Source organism: Peromyscus leucopus, chromosome 14, assembly GCF_004664715.2.
Source record: "Peromyscus leucopus breed LL Stock chromosome 14, UCI_PerLeu_2.1, whole genome shotgun sequence".
In the NCBI taxonomy this organism is placed as follows: Eukaryota; Metazoa; Chordata; class Mammalia; order Rodentia; family Cricetidae; genus Peromyscus; species Peromyscus leucopus.
Window position 1 is genome coordinate 87,276,330 of NC_051075.1, and position 22,658 is coordinate 87,298,987.

The 22,658-nt window shown below is 39.2% G+C and overlaps 1 pseudogene; it reads left to right on the forward strand.

Moving 5' to 3' along the window:
• Positions 1-16,257, forward strand: part of LOC114689932 — a 79,200-nt pseudogene extending 62,943 nt beyond the window's left edge.
• The last annotated feature ends 6,401 nt before the right edge of the window (positions 16,258-22,658 follow it).

The window sequence follows — 22,658 nt, forward strand, 5'->3', positions numbered from 1 at the left end:
TGCTGCTAGCTTTCTTGGGTAGTTCAGCTGGATCTTATGTGAACTGCTGAGAGACTTGGCTTTACAACACACATATGGATAGATGCTTTATTGCATTAGTCATAAAAGCAAGGTTCTTTCTTTTTATTTTACATTTTTTTAAATTTAAATTTTATTTTATTTTACAATACAATTCAGTTCTACATATCAGCCAAGGATTCCCTTGTTCTCCCCCCTCCCAACCTCCTCCACTTCCCCCCAGCCTACCCCCCATTCCCACCACTTCCAGGGCAAAGCCTCCCCCAAGGACTGAGATAAACCTAATAGACTCAGTCCAGGCAGGTCCAGTCCCCTCCTCCCAGGCCAAGCCAAGCAACCCTGCATAAGCCCCAGGTTTCAAACAGCCAACTCATGCAATGAGCACAGGTTCCGGTCCCACTGCCTGGATGCCTCCCAAACAGATCAAGCCAATCGACTGTCTCACCCATTCAGAGGGCCTGATCCAGTTGGGGGCCCCTCAGCCATTGGTTCATAGTTCATGTGTTTCCATTCATTTGGCTATTTGTCCCTGTGCTTTATCCAACCTTGGTCTCAACAATTCTTGCTCATATAAACCCTCCTCTTTCTTGCCAATTGGACTCCCGGAGCTCCACCTGGGGCCTAGCCCTGGATCTCTGCATCCAGTTCCCTCAGTCATTGGATGGGGGTTTCTAGCACGGTAATTAGGATGTTTGGCCATCCTATCACCAGAGTAGGTCAGTTCGGGCTGTCTCTCGACCATTGCCAGCAGTCTATTGTGGGGGTATCTTTGTGGATTTCTGTGGGCCTCTCTAGCACTTTGCTTCTTCCTATTCTCATGTGGTCTTCATTTACCATGGTCTCCTATTCCTTGTTCCCTCTCTGTTCTTGATCTAGCTGGGATCTCCTGCTCCCCCAAGCTCTCTTTCCCTCGACCCTTGCCCTTCATTACCCCCACTCATGTCTAGGCTGTTCATGTAGACCTCATCCATTTCTCCATCATTTGGTGATCCCCGTGTCTTTCTGGGGTCCTGTTTTCCAGGTAGCCTCCCTGGTGATGTGAGTAGCAGTCCAGTCATCCTTGTTCTACATCTAGTATCCTCTTATGAGTGAGTACACACTATGTTTGTCTTTCTGAGTCTGGGTTACCTCACTCAGGATGATTTTCTCTAGATCCATCCATTTGCCTGCAAACCACATGGTGCCATTGTTTTTCTCTGCTGAGTAGTATTCCATTGTGTATATGTACCACATTTTATTTATCCATTCTTCACTTGAAGGGCATCTAGATTGTTTCCATGTCCTGGCTATTATAAACAATGCTGATATGAACATAGCTGAGCAAGTGCCCTTGTGGTATGATTGAGCATTCCTTGGGTATATGCCCAAAAGTGGTATAGCTGGGTCTTGGGGGAGATTGATTCCCAATGTTCTAAGAAAGCACCATATTGATTTCCAAAGTGGCTGTACAAGCTTGAATTCCCACCAGCAGTGGAGAAGAGTCCCCCTAGCTCCACATCCTCTCCAGCATAAGGTGTCTTCAGTGTTTTTCATCATAGCTATTCTAACAGGCATAAGGTGGTATCTCAGAGTTGTTTTGATTTGCATTTCCCTGTTAATTAGGGATGTTGAGCAATTCCTTAAATGTCTTTCAGCCATTTGAATTTCCTCTGTTGAGAATTCTCTGTTTAGTTCTATAGCCCATTTCTTAATTGGACTGTTGGGCATTTTGATGTCTAATTTCTTGAGTTCCTTATAATCCTCTGTCAGATGTGGGGTTGGTGAAGACCTTGTCCCATTCTGTAGGCTGTCGCTTTGCCTTGTTGACCATATCCTTTGCTCTACAAAAGCTTCTCAGTTTCAAGAGGTCCCATGATTGATTGATTGTTTCTCTCAGTGTCTGTGCTACTGGTGTTATATTTAGGAAGTGATCTCCTATGCCAATGCATTCAAGACTACTTCCTACTTTCTCTTCTAGCAGGTTCAGAGTAGCTGGATTTATGTCGAGGTCCTTGATCCACTTGGACTTAAGTTTTGTGCACAGTGATAGATATGGATGGATTTGCAGCCTTCTACATGTTGATATCCAGTTATGCCAGCACCATTTTTTTTGAAGATGCTTTCTTTTTTCCATTGTACACTTTTGGCGTTCTTTTATGTTGCATTTGTTTAACTCTGTAAAGCTCTGTTGCTTTGCCTGCCTAAAATACCTGACTGGTCTAATAAAGAGCTGAACAGCCAATAGCTAGGCAGGAGAGAGAAATAGGTGAAGCTGCCAGGCAGAGAGAATAAATAGGAGGAGAAATGCAGGCTCCAGATAAGAGATAGAGAGAGGAGTAAGAAAAGGAGAAGTAGAGGAAGACACCGGGGGCCGGCCATCCAGCCACACAGCCATCTGTCGAGCAAGAAGGAAAGAAAAATATATAGAATAAAGAAAGGTAAAAAGCCCAGAGGCAAATGTAGCTAAAAAGAAGCAGGATAATTTAAATTAGCAAAGCTGGATAGAAACAAGCCAAGCTAATGCTGAGCAGTCATAAGTAAGAATAAACTTCCATGTATTTGTTTGAGAACTGGGTGGTGGGCACCCAAAGAGTTTTAAAAACACACTAACAACACAAACCTATATGAAAAATAAGCTAAGTACAGTGCAGGCCACACAAGGCTCCTGTGTCGGGAGGAGAAGTGAATCAGTTTCCAAAGGTGAATGACTAAAACTTCTTGCCTAGAGATAAGACTAGAGCCCTCAAAAGCCTCAAATCCAGTTGTGTTTTTTGATGATGAATCAGCAGTTGAGACACGGTTTTTTCATGCTATATGACTCGAGACAACAGATGACTGAACCTACTGTTAAAAGTTGAGTTTCCCTAGGTGCTGTGGGATGGTCTTTCTGTATGCTGTGAATATGTGTTGCTGTGACTGGTTAATAAAGAAGCTGCTCTGGCCTATGGCAAGTCAGGTTATAGCCAAAAAGAAAATCCAAGACAAAGACAGGAAGAAGAAAGGCAGAGGTGGGGGAGACACCAGCCACCACCAAAGGAGCAACAAGATGCCAGCAGACCGGTAATGCCATGGCCATGTGGCAACTTACAGATTAATAGAAATGGGTTAAATTATAAAAGCTAGCTAGCAAGAAGCCTGCCATAGGCCATACAATTGGTAATTAGTATTAATATTAAGCCTTGAAATGATTATTTTATAACCATGGACTGTGGGGTGAGAGAGAGAGTTGTCCGGACCTCAGGGCCAGGCCAGGCCAGACCCAAGAAACTTCCCACTACACCTAGGGACCTGAGGACAGGGGACAGCCTCTGGTCAGTGAGTCTCATTTTGGCCTGCCATAGCTCCAAGGAGACAGTTATGGAGAGGAGAGAGTTGAACACTAACATTTCAAAAGGAGCAGGTAGGAGAAGGAGGTGCAAGCAAGGGAACTCTTACAAAAAGCCCTCCCTTTGATGGCCAGGAGTAAGTCTCATCAGTTGAGACTGTCTTCGGAGTTGGAAAGCTCTGGGTTTGCAGTCAGTGAGTGTATGGACCTCTAGAGTCATTTTTCTCCTGTTGATCACTGCAGAGTCAGAACTTACTGGAATCCACAGACACATCCCTCTAGCAGGGTGATTAACACTGAAAACGTCCTGAGAGCACAAAGATATGTCCTCTTACACTTTGGATCTCAATGTTGTGAGTTTCCTATACTGACAAAACACTTAGAGTCCTCCCTCTCCAACTCCCATTTAGAACATTAGCCACCACAGGGGCTAGTGTCCGAGGATTCTCCAGAAAAAGTGAGAGAACCTGCTCACCCTACTGACTGCAAAGCTAAGTGTGGTCAGGTGTAGATAAAATAAAAATAAGGCAAAGATGGACAGGAAGTAAAGACAACTCTAGTGGACAGCAGACATTTGTCCAATGCAGATTCTATAACTGTAAAACAAAATAACAAAACAACAACAAAACCAAACAAACAAAAACAATGGAAACATGAGAATCCACACGATCTTATGATGAAGTTTCTTTTTTCTTATTTTTTGATCTCTGAATTTCCTCCTCTTCCCCCTCTCTCTGCTATATTTTTAATGGTATTTTGACTCCAACTTATTGATTTTTAAAAATATTCAAGATTTTTTTTATTCCTCTTCTTACATTCATCTAATTTTGGTTTTGAGTATTTCATTTACTGAGAAATATTGATAATGTTTCTTCCCTTGATTTCCTCTTTCTCTACACCTCTTTATCTTAAGCTTCCCACCATCTCCATTTCTTCATTGCCACCTTGTTTTATTGTATTCATTTACTATTTCCACAAGTGCTTTACATAATTTTTAGTTTCATATCATATTCTGCAATATTCCTACCATTTTTGTTTTTATGATTACTAGTGATATTTTCATGAACTTTAACTGATTTTAAGTGTGTGTGTGTATTTTTGCGTGTGTGTTTGTGTGTGTGTGAATGTGTATGTGTTGTGTGTGTGAAATGTGGCACAGTTTAATAATGGCATAGTTGGTGGTACAGCACCAACAAAATCAGTTTTTAAGCTCTCTGTGGTCTGTGAATAGAAGCTTCAGTGGTAAGTTGTTCAACAGATGTTCACAGAAACACAACCACCGTGAAAAAACAAGGCAGCATGCTTCTTAAAAAAATCATATCTACAACTAGTGGGATCAAAACTGAAGTAAGCAAAATGTCAGGTGACGATTTCAAGTTTACTGGCAAAAATGATCACGATCTAAAGATGATCCAAAAATTTCAATTCATCAAACTCAGGAAAATTAAAATCACTAACAAGGAGAAAAATGTCAGAAATGTGGATGAGAACATCATCAAGATGCCTGAAAAATAAGAAAGGAAATGTAGACTTCAAGAACCAAACAAACGATCATTGTTTTTCCTCAAATTTGTCGTTAGTCATTTTTATAATAATTTTGGTGAGTTTAAAGTGGCTTATTTCACTTAACATAATACCTTAGGTCAATCATTTTCTTAACATGGTAAAAAAATAACTCTAAATAAAACTATTAATATTACAGTCAACATCTTACTTAATGGAGAAATTCCAGAAACAGTCTAGCTATTAAGTATTACATATATTGCTATTCAATACTATACCAATGGCATTTTGTACAGTTAAGGCAGATATGTAAAAAGTAAGCACATCTCGTTCCAGATGATGATATTGTCATATACTTCGATAACTCAACAACCCAGGTAAAACTAGTCTAGAGTGTAAAGGAATTCAGTAATTTAGAAGGTAAAAATTGTTATGCATGCATCTTCGGTCTTTATGTGGGGGAAAAAACATACAGAGATTTTTGCTTTATTATTTTAACTTTATGTGTATGAGTGTTTTGCCTATATGCACGTTTGTATATTGCATTCATGTCTGGTACTTATGGAAGCCGGAAGAGGGCATCCTGGAATGTGAGTTACAGGTGTTTGTGAACCATCATGTGTGTGTTGGGAACTGAATCCAGGTCCTCTACAATAGTAGCAAATGTTCTTAACTATTTCACTTGTTTGTTTTGTTTATGTTGTTATTGTTTTGAGACAGGGTTTCTCTATGTAAACAAGCAGAACTCACAGAGATCTGCCTGCTTTTGCCTTACATGTACTGGGATTAAAGGTGTGTACCATCAAGACAGTTTTGCATGACTGGAATTAAAGAGGTTATTTTTTTTCTGCAAAGAATCTATTTATAATATTATATATCATGTGACTTGAGCACCATAAGCACATTTTTGCAATTATTCAGTCCTGTCGTTTTAGCATGGGAGTAACCATATATAATACAGATGCAAAAGAGCATTGCTCTGTGCCAATAGGAATTCACTTTGAAAATGGAACATTCAGCTATTTTTGGCCCTTAGGCCATAGGTAGTCAACCAATGAGGTAGATTGAGGTAGATGACCAGAAAAAAATTAAAATAAGTTATAATAGCAAATCCAATGTACCCCTTATGTGAGAATAAAGAGGGAATAAGCATTTTTCACCCATTATCTAATTTGCTCAAAATAAAACACAAGAAGACTATCCCAGAAGGCAGTAAGATTGATCACCTTCAACATGTAAGGAAAACAGGATAGAAAAAAAGTTAAGAGATCGGTCATTCACAGGAGATGAGAGAGAAGAAAGTGCAGAAAGACCAGGGAGGACAAAGTAGGACAGCTGCACACTGAAAAGTCATAGTTGTGACAGTATGCACAAAAATCTGTGCAAGTCCAAACCAGATGAAACCCCAGTGTGGAGAGGGGAGCTGGGTACAATCCCATCCTGAGCCATGGAGTCAGTGGCAATTGTTAGCTGTTGGGAGAGAAAGAGCCAGTTTTCTCCACGGGTAGCCTCTAGTAAGTTGACTATGCCCCAGTGGAAGACCAAACATAGATTTGGGAAGCACATATTTTTATGAAGAGTGTAAATAAAGAGACACAAATTTAAGAGGGTAGGGAAGGGAGGAATCTGGACACAGTTGGGTGAGTGGCTAAATATGAACACATCAGGTTGCACAACACTTGAAACATTCTAAAGTATTAAAAAAAGTATGACGAAATATAAATATAGATATGTGGGTTTGTTTCCTGTTTCTCTGTGTGAGTTTCCTAGATGCTCTGCTGAGAAGATACAGAAAAGCAAACATTCTAGGTACTTAAAAGTACATATAAGGCTCTGAGACTGATATTTTCTCTGTGTGTGTCTCTCTCTGTCTCTCTGCCTCTATCTCTGTCTCTGTCTCCTCTCTTCCTCTCACTCTCTTTCCCTTTTGTTCTGTCACTGTGGATTTGACTTCACTGTATCACATCTGAAGGGTTCAAACCTTTTTATTCCTAGGGGTTTCCAAATACAAATTATACTTTAAAAAATGGATTTGGGGGGAAGAGGGGTATAGCCACTACTGGAATGTAAATTCGTGACTAATCTGGGGTATCTTAATTTCCTAGAATATAATGAAATGTTTAAAGAATGATGAAGAGATGTCAAAAGGATTTGGAAACTGATTTCAAAGGATTTTCACTTGTCAATTTTAAAATAATTTGAATGTCAAGAGAAATAACAATAGTGAAGAAATAAAGAAATCAAACAAAATAAGGATTAAAGTTGACCTGAAAGCAGAAAAATAGCTAGAGTATAAGAAAGAGGAAGAAGGAGAAGGGGAAGGAAGAGGGGGGAGGGGGAGAGGAGGAGGAAGAGGAGGAGGAGAAAACCAGAATAACAAACAAAAAATGTGGAAGAAATGATGGAATTAAAAATATCCATGTAATAATGATCTTTTAAAGCAAGAATCATCAATGTATCAATAGATTGTAAGGCTAGGCTGAAAGCAGGAGTTGTGATTGGTATTTCACATAGTCTCAAAGTGTGTTCACCTCGCATTCTTAAGTGCCAAAGAAAAAGCAATGCACACACAGTAGAGACAACGAGCAAAGACCACATTAGCCAGTTGATGGAATTTAACAAGCAGTAAATGGGATACCTCCTCACCATATCCCTTTAGATAGGGTGTACTAAGAGTGTGGTGTCACCAGGATGGCATACCTGACAGATGCCCGATTTGCTTGTGAGGATACCCCAGGCAAACTGAGATTGAAGTAGCTTCTATAAAATTGTTAGTCTGTTTTGAAGAAAACTCAACACTAAACAAATCCCCATCCAGGAGGTGACATGGCTATTGCACACATGAACTCAGAACAGCTGTGATCACCTGCACAAGACCTGTAAAAGATCAAGCAACTTCAAATGTGTAAAGGAAGAAGGGTACCCTGAGACTCCACCCCCAAACTGAGGAGCTATAGGTAGTTGATGGCTTCAGGGGGTGGGAGAGTTGTTCTTTTGGGGGTTGTAGCACCAATAGGTTGCCCATGCCCCTGTGGATCTCCTCACGCTCATGTGCAGCACTAATTTTGACACAATGATTTTAGGACTATCTCATCAAATAAAATTTTTAAAAAGACATGAAGTTGAGAGGGCTGTATTATGTAGGGGTCCTGAGGGCCAGTGGGGGATATTATCAAGACACATTGTATATATGTAGGAATATTTTCAAAGAATAAAGTTACTGGAAACTTTCTAGTCCACACATAAAAAGAAAAGTAATTGTAAGTTTCTCTCAAAGTTAGAGAGAAATAATACAGAGAGGTAGACATAGTAAAACAAAGTAGCTATGGTAAACATTTATGTTAGCATTTGTGAAACCAGAGAAAAGCATAGGAAACATTTTTTTTTTTTTAATTCTCACACTGTGGGCTGGAGAGATGGTTCAGCCATTAAAGGCTAGGTCCACAACCAAAAATATATTCTCACAATGTTTTTAAAGATTTGATATAAGTCACAAGAGAAGGTTAAAGAGAGCAAGGACTACATCTTCCTCAAAAGCATCCATACTGCTGACAACCTCCAGCTGGGAGACTGGCAAAAATCCATACTTTAAGTACAAATTGAAATATCGTTTACTGTATGAGTCTTGGCAGTATAATTTCTCAGTTAAGATTGTATGTATCTCCAAGAGGCCCTCTGACTTTTCTGTGCCCTCTAAGTCTGTAGAAGGCCATAGAACCAGGCACAATTTCATCCTATAGCACAGAAAAACTTTCTCCATTTAATCAACTTTAAACAGACAGCAGAAGACAGAAATAGGACTGCATTTAGATGAGACAGTGGAGAATAAAAGATACATGAACACTGTTTCCTAGATCTGCCAGTAATTGATGCTAGATTGATAACCCTTCCTAAGGTATACAAAATTAATGAACTTCTCACAAATAGTAGTTTCTGTTATAATAATATACATTTTATATTTACTTCAGACTGTATCAATTCTTTAACATTCTTTTTACCCTTACAGAAAAAAGCAAAGGTACCCTGTGGAAATCTGAGCACTTGTTCGATTAACCAGGCAATCATTTATCAAGAAGATCTCTCCAGAGGCGTCTATTAAACCTCTGTAATTGCTCATGTCACTTTAAGCTGTACTTATATGTCTCATGGGGGGTTGCCTCCCTACACCCCAAAAGAGCCTCCTTGACAACACTCTGAAACAGAAAGCATTTACCTTTCATTTTATTCAGAATTTTCTCTTCCAATGTAAGAGAAATTGGTTTTCCCAATGATGAATGGGAAAGTGTGGTGTTAAATATAACCTTCTGTTCCTTCATTCCCCCTCCCCAGAGTTGGTTTTGCTTCATTTTGATGATGTATATTAAATATATTAATCTACATTATAGTTGGAGACATTCACTTTTAATCTGTTAATATTCAGTTTATTTCAAAACAATTTTGAATCTGGTTAGTTTAAGAAAAATAGGTATCTTAAAACAGTATAATTGTTTATTTTGCTTTGTTTATATAAATGTGAAACAAAGACTCATCTTTTAATTAATTACCACATCACCCATCTGTCCATATCGTGGCTAGAACATTCATTATCATATTAGATAAAAAGTCTTAATCAGTTAGTTTGCATTCTGATGTTGTTTGACTTTTAGGATTGAGAAAGTTGGCACATTAAAAGTCTTAAAATACAGAATGAGAAAATTAGAGGCCAGCCTGTTAATGATTTCAAACATCTGTGTTTTTATTTACACTACATTGCCGAATGTAATTCCTAAAATCTCATGTAAAGAATCATACAACTGGTAAGAAAATCTAATATGATAGTTATAATACACTCTACGTACAATTTAAGATGCATTCTGCCGTTCATATCTTTTTAAAATTTTTAATCAGGCTAAATTCTGTCTTTAATGCGTAGGTAGAACACTTTCATTTTTCGGTGTATGGTCTATCTGCAACAAACAAAGCAAAGTAAAGATTAACATTTAAAAATGCTTATAAATGTAACACAGATGTATATTTAATTTAAAAGGAGATTTGAAGAGTTCTTATTTTTACTCAAATGATAACCTTCATACACTCTCTCTGTCTAACTCTGTCACTCTCTCACACATACATATACTACTGCATTGCTGTTTCCCTGACCCATAACAAAACAAATTCTATGCTAACTGAAAGGGTATTTTTTAAAACATATTCTCCCACATCCAGAATGCTCTTTTCTTATCTTCTTGAAGACCAAAAATAAAATAAAATAAGTGTACATTTGCTGTGGGACGGTCTATATGTCAAATTGCTCTGATTGGTCAATAAATAAAACACTGGTTGGCCAGTGGCCAGGCAGGAAGTAGGTGGGACAAGGAGAGAGGAGAATTCTGGGAAGCAGAAGGCTGAGGTGGAGAGACACTGCAGCCGCCGCCATGACCAGCAGCATGTGAAGACGCCGGTAAGCCACCAGCCACGTGGCAAGATATAGATTTATGGAAATGGATTAATTTAAGCTATAAGAACAGTTAGCAAGAAGCCTGCCACGGCCATACAGTTTGTATGCAATATAAGTCTCTGTGTTTACTTGGTTGGGTCTGAGCGGCTGTGGGACTGGCAGGTGACAAAGATTTGTCCTGACTGTGGGCAAGGCAGGAAAACTCTAGCTACACACATTTAGTGAGGCCAATGGTGACTGATCTCTATAAAGAACAAGGGAGGGGGCAAGATAGGATGGGCAGATGGACATAGTTGTTTGATACATAATAGTTAGTGAAGGAGATCCTAATACGATGGTATTTGAGCACTGAATTGGACAAAGAACACAGTCCATTCATCAAGTAGCCTTTGAGATGAACATCTTTACCATACTTAAGAAATGAGTTCCTGTTTTAGGAGGTTGTATTACAGAAGATAACCCATATAAGTGCCCAAGGTAAGCTCATATAAGACTTTTTAGGCTATTTTAACAAAAGTTGTTCACGACATGGCTTCACACTCATGTACTCATAGCAGCTGTGGTATTGTCTACTACATAGATGGATGCTCATGAACTCACAGCATCTGTGGTTTCCTGTCTAAAACCTGCACAAGATCAACTCAGCCTGAATTCTAGCACAAATAAGGCAAGTTCTCCTCAGTACCCACTCCTTACTGAGCTGCTAGCTGCTGGGTGATGAAGAATCATTCTTTTTGGAGGATACAGATATTGGTAGGATTCCTATGTTCCAGTGCAAAGCTCCACAGCAAGCATGTCTGGGAAGCAATAAATGGACTTTACTTAGAAGAAGAAGAAGACAAAGACAAATAATAATAGTAATAATAATAATAATAATAATATTAATAATAATAATATGAGGATGAGGATGATGATGGAGGAGAAGAAGATGATGAAGGACAAGAAAAAGAAGGAGAGGGAGGAGGAGGGGTAGGAGGAGAAAATAAATTGTGGTGCATGTGTGTTTAAGACACAGTGATGAAATTGGAGGAGTTGGTTGATTGGGGTGGATATGACCATATTCTGTTGTATATATGCATAAAATTCTCAAGAAAAAAAAATTTAAATAGAATACTCTGAATTTACTTGAGTTATTTTTGTGGCTTCTTCCTGGATTTCCACCTGGAAGTCATACTTGATGTTCAAAGAAAAATTGTTACCATGCTTTAGTTGCATAAAATTGAAACAGTATGTGGGCATAATAGATCCAGAGAAATGTATTTATGAAAATGTTCCCAATAGTCCTTGAAAAGTTCCCAAATGTTTCTCATGTGATCAGGTTGCTGAAACATATATAAACATCTAGGGATACTTTGAACATTTTTTATAACTGTCTTTGGTTACTAAAAGTTCTATTCTGTTCTTGTTATTACTGAAGGTAAAAAGCTTTTAGGGCCATAAAGATGGTTCAGTAGGAAAGACACTTGTTTCCAAACCTGATGACTTGAGTTCAATATTTAGGACCCACAAGGTAGAAGGAAGTAACCAATTTCTCAAGCTGTCCTTTGATTTACACACACAAATAAGTAAATGTAGTAAAATATTTCTACAAAAATTTAGAAACTGTTTCTTTTAAAACAATAATATATAGTTTTATTTTTAAAATAATATTTTGAAACATATATATAGTTTTAAAACCTATATATAGTTATATATGAATATGTTTTATGCAGACACATAAAATATGCACACACATACACATGTACATAACACAATGATAAGAAAATATTCTGTATGTAATAGGTTTAATTCTATTTTTATGTAGCTTTTAGCTTCACAAATTATGTAGGTGGCATTTTTGTTTTAATTGCAACAGAGTTATTTAAATTCAGATATATCCACTGAGCTTATGTTTAGCCCTATTAAACAAAAATTCATGCTTCATAATATATTTTGCTATCAAAATAATTTCATGAGCTTTACATACCTAATGACCTCATGAGAAACAAATTTAGTCCAATTTTCTATTTACTGTTTATCAAAAGCCTGAGATTTAGTGAAGCTACATGCCAACTTCAGAATTTTTCTCTTATAGACATGAGATCACTTTAGTCAGTAAAGTAAATACTGCCAAGGATTGTTGACTCTAGTGCTTTTAAATGTGTCCAGACTTTATCTCAGCAATTTCATCTTAGCATTATGCATTATCTACTGATATTGAGTTTTCTAAATGCTCTTTCAACAAAGTGTGTGTGTGTGTGTGTGTGTGTGTGTGTGTGTGTGTGTGTGTGAATAAAACTTTATTTCTGAACACAGACAGCAGTCTCATTTGGCCCACAGTTTCTTTGCTACACAGAATTGCATTGTTGCACAATATATTTAGCAACTCTGAGACTATTCGGTTTCCTACATTTGCAAGCAGAGAGGGCCACTTCTTGGCTTTCTTCTAGATTCAACAGCACAAAACTAAGAGCTGACTGATTCCCCAGTGATAGTCACCAGTCTTCAGGTTTCCAGTGTGTGACATGGCACAGATGCTTATATCTACTCTTTGACTTGGCCATCCTGCAATAACTGCCAACATCTAGTGATTTGAAGATGTCTTTAAGCCAGTTTAAGCATGTTATGCTTCTTCAATGAGGACTAAAGGACATATTTAATGTATTCCTAATTTGTTCTTTTTAGCAACTTATAATATTACTTGTTTAAAACTGTTCCATAATAAAACAAGAAAAATTAAAATTTTAAATTGGAACAGAGAATCTGAAAAGTGTGGTAATGAAAACTCAGAACATAATAGACTTATGTCTCAAATAATTAGAATTTTTTCTCTTTTCCTCTATTTCATGGTTTATTCATGGTTTTAATGTTGACTTCACAAAATTTATGTCCATCTGGAAACTGAGAATGTCAGCTTTTGCAAACAAGCTCTTTATACATGTAATTTGTAAAGGAATTGCCCTAATTTCTTTACATTACTGTAAGAAACACCATGACCAAAAGCAACTCAAGGAGGATTTGGTTTACGGTTTATAGTCCATCATGAAGGAAAACAGGGCAAGAACTCAAAGTAGGAACCTGGAGGCAGGAATCCAACCAGAAGCCAAAGAAGGAAGCTGCTTTCCTGAAACTGGAATCCATAGTTCACTAAGCTTGATGTTTTAGATAGCCTAGTATTAACTGCCCAGTGCTGGTGCTGCCCACAGTAGGCTAGATGCTCCTGCATCAATTATCAATCATTAATTGAAAAAAAAATGCTCCCCCTAGAATTTGCCTAAAGGCCAATCCAATAAAGGGATTTTCTAAACTGAGGTTCTCTGTTCCCAGTTGATTTAATCTCTTGATACATTAATAGGACTTATCAATAACAATCAGCCTGGGAAGACATGCCCACTAGTACAGTAGTGGCAGGAATATCATGAGAGCAATCAGTCCCTTTCTGACCTTAAAGCCTACTCCACAAGATGAAACTCATACCTGTCACCATCACCAGGCAAACAATTTATGGCTAGATAGAACACACACAGACTTTAGGAGTTACCACACTATTCTGCTAAATAGAAACAGTATGTCACCAACTCCTGGGGACCTGTCATTATTTCAATAGTTTAAGACCTCACTGAACCTTCATCAGAGAAACTTCTATTTGCAGTAGATGATGATCAACATAGACACCCAGAACTAACCAAAGTGAAGAGAATAAGAGACTGCAGAGTGCCCAGCCCTAAATGGAATACATGGATATCATTGAGGAAGAGTGGTAGAAAGAAGATATGAACCAGAGGTGGTGAATGACTGCAAGAAAACTGCATGTTCTGACACATCAGAGAAGTTGGACATATAAACTCGCAACATTTATGAACCATACACAAGACCTATGCAAGCTTAAATCAGATGAAATTCAAGCATGGAAATAGGAGGTGGGCATTAGGTTGAAGCCCTAGCCAAGGGACGATTGGCAATTGTCAGCTGCTGGGAGATGAAAGGACAGCTTTCTCTAAGAGTATAGCCTCTGGTAGGTCAACTGCACTTCCAGTGGAGGGCCAAATGCAAGAATAGTTGGGTAGTATAAATTGGCCTTGATGGACTCAAACGGATACAAGTTGGGTGGGAAAGAGAAGGGGAGTAGGTCTGAGAGACGTTGGAGAAGAGAGGATGAACATGATGAAAACACATTGTACAAAATTCTCAAATTTTGCTGAAACTTCTAATAAAATTTATTTTAAAAAAATCTAATCAGTAGGGGAATTGAGACACAATTTCGGGTAGGCACCAGAAGGAGAGGAAAAGACACCAACACAGAGAGAAAGACTTTGTCATCATGAGAGCCAGCTGGTGGGTGGAGCACAGCAGCGAGGGCCAGGGGCCACGGAGGCTTTGGGGGGATAAAGCATGATGAACCCTGCTTTCAGAACCCCAGCCCATGGATGCTCCAGTGGCGCAATCGGTTAGCGCTCGGTACTTATACAGAACCCCGGCCCTCAGAGCTACAGGAAAACACTTCTGTGCCATTTGGAACTACATAGTTTATGATCCCTTTATGGAAGTTAACTCCCTTTCTTATTTTTGAAATTCAAAAATTATTAGTTATCTGCCATTGTTAAGCACCGTCATGTGTATTAACTTTTAACTGCTTACTTTTCTAGAGATAGGGAAAATGTCAACCCAAGTCTCTATGTACATATTCTCATGCATCACCCCTAATCTGTTCCAATGTTTCACATGCATCACTCCAAATTCTGTACCTTAATGTTCACATGTAGCTCCTCCAGTATGTATACCCATGTCCGTATGTATATTAGTCTATGCATAAATGTTCATTACATATCAACCACACCCTGAATCAACATGTTCATACACATCATTCCCAGTACCTACAGACATGTTCACATGCATCACCACCAGTCTGTATCTGCTTGTTCACAGGCATTATTGGTAGTGTATACCTACATGTTCACACACATTACTCGCTATTTTATTTATTTATTTTTTTTTGGTTTTTCGAGACAGGGTTTCTCTGTGTAGTTTTGCGCCTTTCCTGGAGCTCACTTGGTAGACCAGGCTGGCCTCGAACTCACAGCGATCCGCCTGGCTCTGCCTCCCGAGTGCTGGGATTAAAGGCGTGCGCCACCACCGCCCGGCATTACTCGCTATTTTAAACATGCATGTTCACATACATCACCCTTACTCTATACCCACATGTTCACATTCACCACCTCAGTCCATACCTGTGTAAATATGCACCTAACCTAGTCTGTACATGTGTTGACATTGCATCAGTTCCCCTCTATGCCTGTATGTTCACATGCATCACTGCCAGCTTCTACAACCATCACAGATGCCCCAACAGAAAAATGGAAATGGTCTGATATCATTCTGCGTTTTCAACTGTCACCATTAACAACAGAGTCCAGAATTCTCAACCTGGCTAAGCAGGGGCAGAAGGGAGGTGGGGTGGGGGGGTGGAGTCCATCATGAATGTTGACTTTTGGCAAACAAGAACCCAAAGTTTCAGCAGGAGCTAGGACATCTTCCTGTGACTGCTAGTCAAACTGTACAGCATTCTGGCAGAGGAACCAACTCCGCCTTCAATCAAGTTGTGCTGAAAAGCTGCACTAATCAGTCACTCTGTCCTTGTCCTTGGATGATCTGGAAGATGGTGTTTTGTAGTGGAAAGAACAAACCAGCTGTGTTTGTGGGGATGGTCACAAATGATGTTCAGATTCTGGAAGTGTCCAAACTGAAGGTGTGTGTGCTGAGGGTGAGCAGCCCAGTCTGAAGACAAATTCCAGTGACTGAAGGTAAGATCCTTACCTTCAACCATCTGACCCCAGAGTTCCCCAAAGGCTGTGGCACTGTGCTCCTGTCTGGTCCTCAGAAGTGCCAGGAGGTGTACAGGTGTTTTGGCAAGGTCTCAAGAACCCCACACAGCCACACCAAACCCTAAGTCTTCCCCAAGGGCTGGAAGTTCAAGCATGCCAGAAGCTGAAGGGCCAGCCTCGGTCACAAAAACTAACACTGTATCCTAGTATTATTAAAAAAAAAATAAAAATAAAAAAATAAAAAACAAAAACAAAAAACCTTGGGATGCTGAAAAAACAAAAAGCAAACAAACAGTTTATGGGGCTGGAGAGACGGCTCCGAAGAGTGCATCCTACTCTTCTAAAAGATCCAAGTTCAGGTTCTGGCATTCATGTCATGTGGCTATACTTCCAAGGGATCCCATACCTCTGTCCTCTGTAGGTACTGTACAACCAGGAGTATACCCTCACAGATATGCATACATATAATTTAAAATAAAATAAATCTTTGAAACGAAAAAACAAAAATAGAATCTGCCTGGTGTGATGACCTGTGTCTGTAATTCCAGAAGTAGACAGATTGTGTGAGTTCACATGTTTGAGATGATCCTAAGCAATATGTCTAACAAAACCAAACCCAGAGGACTGGCATCAAAGTGTATGCTCTGTGCTGACCGAGCTGGAGGATCTCAGCATGGCTGCATGACCATGGTCTTCAGACCCAATTATAGCCAGGGCAGCCAAGTCTATACTCTTCCATCTCATATTCTCCTTGTGGAAGTGGCAACTCTGTTGAATGCCTTCAAAATAAAAGAGTATCAACTGGAGAAAATAATACTATCAACTGGAGAAAACTGGTGTTTGCAATTTTTTAAGGCTTTTGATTTCTCATTTCGTTACTTCAATTAGCTCTGAAATAGCATTTCTTAATTTCTTTTCTTTCTAAGTCTTTTATTGGCCATGTGAAGCAGAGAAGAGCAAAAGACTGGGAAGAAAATAATACCTGTTTATTCTTCCCTCTCATTTCCTTGTGTACCTGACCTTTGCCTTAACCAGCATGTGATCAATCACTTTTATAGTTGGTGGATTATGGTGGAAATTGGAATTTATTCCTACAAAAATGAAAAGAGAAAGAAATAATTCATACTAAACTTTAGACACCCACAATTGGATTTTCAAAACTTCGGAAAAAAATCTTAGATTCCTTGGCTATGTAAGCATGACTTCTTATCTATTGCATCAAGACATAGATTCAGAATGGATATTTTCATTAAAGGAGGTTATGGTAAAAGAAAAATATAGTTGTACTTGTAGATTCAGGAAGTATAAGACTAGGTTGTTAAGAGTATCATAGTTTGGAACAAATTATGTGCTAAAGGTCTAAATTATGTGCTAAAGTAACTGGTTTTATTTTCCATTATATATACATGTATATGTATATATATATATAAACTATGAATTAATGGACTTCTTTATAGTGTTTTCACATATGCAAACATTAAGATGCATTGTCCATGGCCGGGCGTTGGTGGTGCACGCCTTTAATCCCAGCACTCGGGAGGCAGAGGCAGGTGGATCTCTGTGAGTTCGAGGCCAGCCTGGGCTACCAAGTGAGCTCCAGGAAAGGCGCAAAGCTACACAGAGAAACCCTGTCTCAAAAAAACAAACAAACAAACAAACAAAAAAGATGCATTGTCCATGTTCATCCACCTTCTTCTCCCCTTGTCCTGCTCTCTAACATACTTCGCGGTCACAATGTTTCTACCAGGGGTCAAGTTTACCTGAAGTTCAGCTGGAGCCATCACACTAACGACCCCAGGAAAATTGGTTTCCATCTCACAGTTTCTAATTGGTAACACCATGCATGCTTTTTTAGCTGCTGTCAAATCTAGAAAGCTCTCTGTATAAATTTTGTCATTGTACAAACAATTTAAATGTTCAGTACATTTTAGATCTTCTCAAATGCTATTTAAACTGACTACAATATTCCTAGGAACCTTCCAAGACTGCTAGCAACAATTTAACTTACACAGGAATGACTGCAAACCACACTGCTCTAACAGTCACACACACACTCACACTCACACACACACACAAACACACACACACACCACACACACACACACACGAAGTAAGTATGTACTTACTCCCATTGTTAAATGCCCCTAGTCAGTTTGCAAAATATGTGGACATACCAACACTACCAAACAAATTGAGGAATGTCACAGACGGGAAAGCAGGTGACATTCAGGGTGGTTAGCCTGTAAGCATATCTTCTTGTAAGCATATGGCATAGGCGTGGAAAAATACTTGTGTGATTTTAAGGGCCTTTGGAGCTTAAGCTGCTTGTCCTCAGTCACTCCGTACTAGCTGGAGAGGAGTTATATGGCTCTTTCCCCTGCCTTTACCCATCCCCCTCCTGGAGAGCAGAGCTGGGCTCCTAAGAGTCAGGAAGCTAAAGATGCTTAAAAGACTGTACTCTCAGGAAGTTCCAAGATTTCATGGAGCCTCATGAATCTTATAAAAGTACCAAATAGGCCCGTCTTGGTGGTACATGATTTCAATCCCTGAACTCAAGAGGCTGAGGCAGGCAGAACTCTGAGTTCAAAGTCAGCCTGGTCTACATAGTAACTTCTAGACTAGCTGGGGATACTTAGTGAGAACCTGTCCAAAAAAAAAAAAAAAAAAAAAAAAAAAAAAAAAATCAGTAAATCATTGCTGGCTATGAAGAATCTTTGTTAGAGCTACCTTTAAATTGGATGGAGAAGTCAAGGTCCTGCACCCTCTATGAGTTCTCACCCATACTCTTTCTTTTTTCTTTTTTTTAATTTTATTTTACAATACTATTCAGTTCTACATAACAGCCACAGATTCCCTTGTTCTCCCCCTTCCTGCCCCCTCCCCTTCCCCCCAGCCCACCCTCCATTCTCACCACCTCCAGATCAAGGCCACCCCCGAGGACTAAGATCGACCTGATAGACTCAGTCCAGGCAGGTCCAGTCCCCTCCTCTCAGACCGAGCCAAGCGTCCCTGTATAAATCCCAGGTTTCAAACAGCTATCTTATGTAGCGAGCCCAGGACCTGGTACCACTGCCTAGATGCCTCCCAAACAGATCAAGCCAATCAACTGTCTCACCTATTCAGAGGGCCTGATCCATTTGGGGGCCCCTCAGCCTTTGGTTCATAGTTCATGTGTTTCCATTCATTTGGTTATTTGTCCCTGTGCTTTATCCAACCTTCGTTTCAATAATTCTTGCTCATATAAACTCCTCTTTCTCGCTAATTAGACTCCTGGGGCCTAGCCGTGGATGTCTGCATCCAGATTCCTCAGTCCTTGGATGGGGTTTATGGCACAACTATTAGGGTGTTTGGCCATCCCATCACCAGAGTAGGTCAGTCCCAGCTGCCTCTCGGCCATTGCCAGCAGTCTTCTGTGGGGGTATCTTTGTGGATTTCTGTGGGCCTCTTTAGCACTTTGTTTCTTCCTTTTCTCATGTGGTCTTCATTTACCATGGTCTCCTATTCCTTGTTCTCCCTCTCTGTTCTTGATCCAGGTGGGGTCTCCCGCTCTCTTTCCCTCGACCCTCGCCGTTCATTGCTCCCACTCATGTCCAGGCTGTTCATGTAGATCTCATCCATTTCTCTGTCATTGTCTCACCCATACTCTTTCAAGTGATCACTCACTCATACTCCTGTGAGCGGCTTTTTACCCATACTCCTATGAGTAACTTCTCATCCTTGCTTCTGTAAATAAGCCCTCACCCATGCTTTTAAAGTATACTCCTGCAAGAAGCCTCATTCCATGTTCCTATATGTATTCCCAATAAAATCATTGGATTGACATGTTGGACTTGAGAGGAATCATTTCTGGGAACTACCCTCAGTTCCCTCTCTGGGTAAATAGGCATTTTGTTCACATCTTTCTGAGGAAAAAGTCATGTGGCAAGCCTTTAATTTTGATGAAAAACAGGAAAATCTAAGAAAAAACGATTGATATAAAAAAAGAATATGCAAGTTTAAAGTACTTTCAACTAATTCCTATGAAACCAATGTTGTCATATCAAAAATAAATATACTGTTTTCCACTTGTTTCCACTCTAGTCAGGAGGTTGTTCTTTGCGGTAGTTTGAATTGGCCCCCACAGTCTCATAGAGGGTGGCACTATTAGGAGGTGCTGCTGCTTTGTTGGAGTGGATAGGACCTTGTTGGAGAAAATGTGTCACTATAGGGGCAGGCTTTGAGGTTTCCTATGCTCGTGATACTGCCCAGTGTCACAGTCAACTTGCTGTTGCCTGTAAGATACAGCACTCTCAGCTCCAGCACCACATCTGCTTGAATACAGCCATGCTTCCCACCATGATGATAATGGACTGAACCTCTGAAACTGTAAGCAAGCCACCCCATTAAGTGCTTCATTTGTAAGAGTTGTCATGGTCATGGTGTCTCTTCACAGCAATAGTAAACCCAAACTAAGACACTATTACATCTATAAATTGAAAATAAAGTGGAAGATCATTTCTATATCTAAATATATTAATAAAGATTGGACATTATTATATAGGCTTTACAAGTTGGTTCAGTGGACTGTTTAACAGTAGGGAAATACTCTGAGAAAGTGTCATTAAGTACTTTTATAATTGTTAGAAGATCATTATTAGGCCACAAAGTTAGATGGTGCAGGCTAATTACATCTTTATGATGTCCAGAGACACACTAAACATAGATGTGCTAGGTTGCTCTTTACTAAGAAATAGAAGTACATTCAAAAATCATGATAACAAGTAAAGGACACTCGCCGGGCCGTGGTGGCGCACGCCTTTAATCCCAGCACTCGGGAGGCAGAGCCAGGTGGATCTCTGTGAGTTCGAGGCCAGCCTGGGCTACCAAGTGAGTTCCAGGAAAGGCGCAAAGCTACACAAGAGAAACCCTGTCTCGAAAAACAAAAAAAACCAAAACAAACAAACAAACAAACAAAAAAAAAACAAGTAAGGGACACTCAATATATAAGTTGGTAATAAGTGTATTTAGTATAATTACCAAGTATTATATATTATATGTAACTACATTGCTATAATTTTATATACTGACAATTTGCTCCACTGTTGTTGCAAATGCTGAGGAATGAATTTCCTGTGCCACTACTATGATATGGCATCAAAAAGAACTTTCAACACTTGTTGTATTCTTACAGGATTACTACATGTGTATATTTTTGACCAGTGACTGAAATATTTACTTTCTTTTAAAATTGCCTTATTGTTTAATTGTGTACTTCAGCTTTGTTAAAAAATCAAAATTCTTAATTATATTTACTCATTATTAGAAATGTATAATAAAAGCTTTGCATTAGTTGATCACAATTTCTTCATAGCATGCTAATGTCATTGTCAAAGACTGATACTCAGTAACACATCAGAAGTATAATGATAGGAACTAATTTATCAGGTTCCAGAAATAGTGAGTCTAATTGTTAATTTCCCTTTGAAATTACAATCTTCTTTCTTCTCATACTCATGATTAGACTGAGGTAACAGCATAATGTAGAATATAATATTTGTCTAACATCTGTTTTCACTACTGAATATATTTGCTCTTATGGAGCTGAAATGGAAATTAGACTTTAAAATACAGATGTGAGCTAGTAAAATCACACCAATTACTTCTGGAAAATCTCCACATTATATTGGTGACTTGGGATATTCCCTTCACTGCTAGAATACAAAGTTGATAGGGACATGGACATAGCCCGCTCTCTCTCTCTCTCTCTCTCTCTCTCTCTCTCTCTCTCTCTCTCTCTCTCTCTCTCTCGTGTGTGTGTGTGTGTGTGTGTGTGTGTGTGTGTGTGTGTGTGTATTCGGTTAAAAAGCATTGCATGTCTTCTGTATGTTCCTACTGACACCTACTGAGAACAGGGGATAGCGTTATAAAAAGGGTATTGTTTGCAATGAGTATAAAGTTGAAGTGAGGCCTTATAAAGCAAACTGTAAGTAGGTTAGATGTGAGATGGAGGGATGAGTTAGGTAATATACAGAATAGGTGCTCTAAGGAAAATGAAATAGTGTTTCAAAGGGGAGGTGAAGATATGGCATATTTGCAGCAGACACAGGTGCTGTGAAGGGGGGAAGAGGGGAAATGGGGAACAGAAAGGAAGAGAAAGACAGATAAATAACATTAAGAGTATTTGAAAAATGCCTTAAGGAAACATTATTTTATAAGTTAATTTAAGAAGTGTGTGTGTGTGTGTGTGTGTGTGTGTGTGTGTGTGTGTGTGTGTGTGTTGGGGGGTAATGTATGTATGTAATGGAAGTTAAGTCACATGGATGACAGTGCTCTCCCACTAGGCATAGACTATCTAAAAAGCAACCATGAAGAGGAGGCAAGGGAAACCTTCCTTTAAGTTGTTGGTAAGGGGAAGTGTGTCCAGAAGACAGAGTAAACAATGTAGGCTATTCCCATTGCCCTTTGCTGCTTTCTAGAACATCAAGGTAAAACCCTAATGATGCTAATGTCCTCAACAATTACATCCTCCCTTCCAGTACATGGCTTGGTTGCACCATTAAGCTCCCTCTCCTTTTACTCTCCAAATGGTACATTTTGTATTTCTTTCTGCTTCACT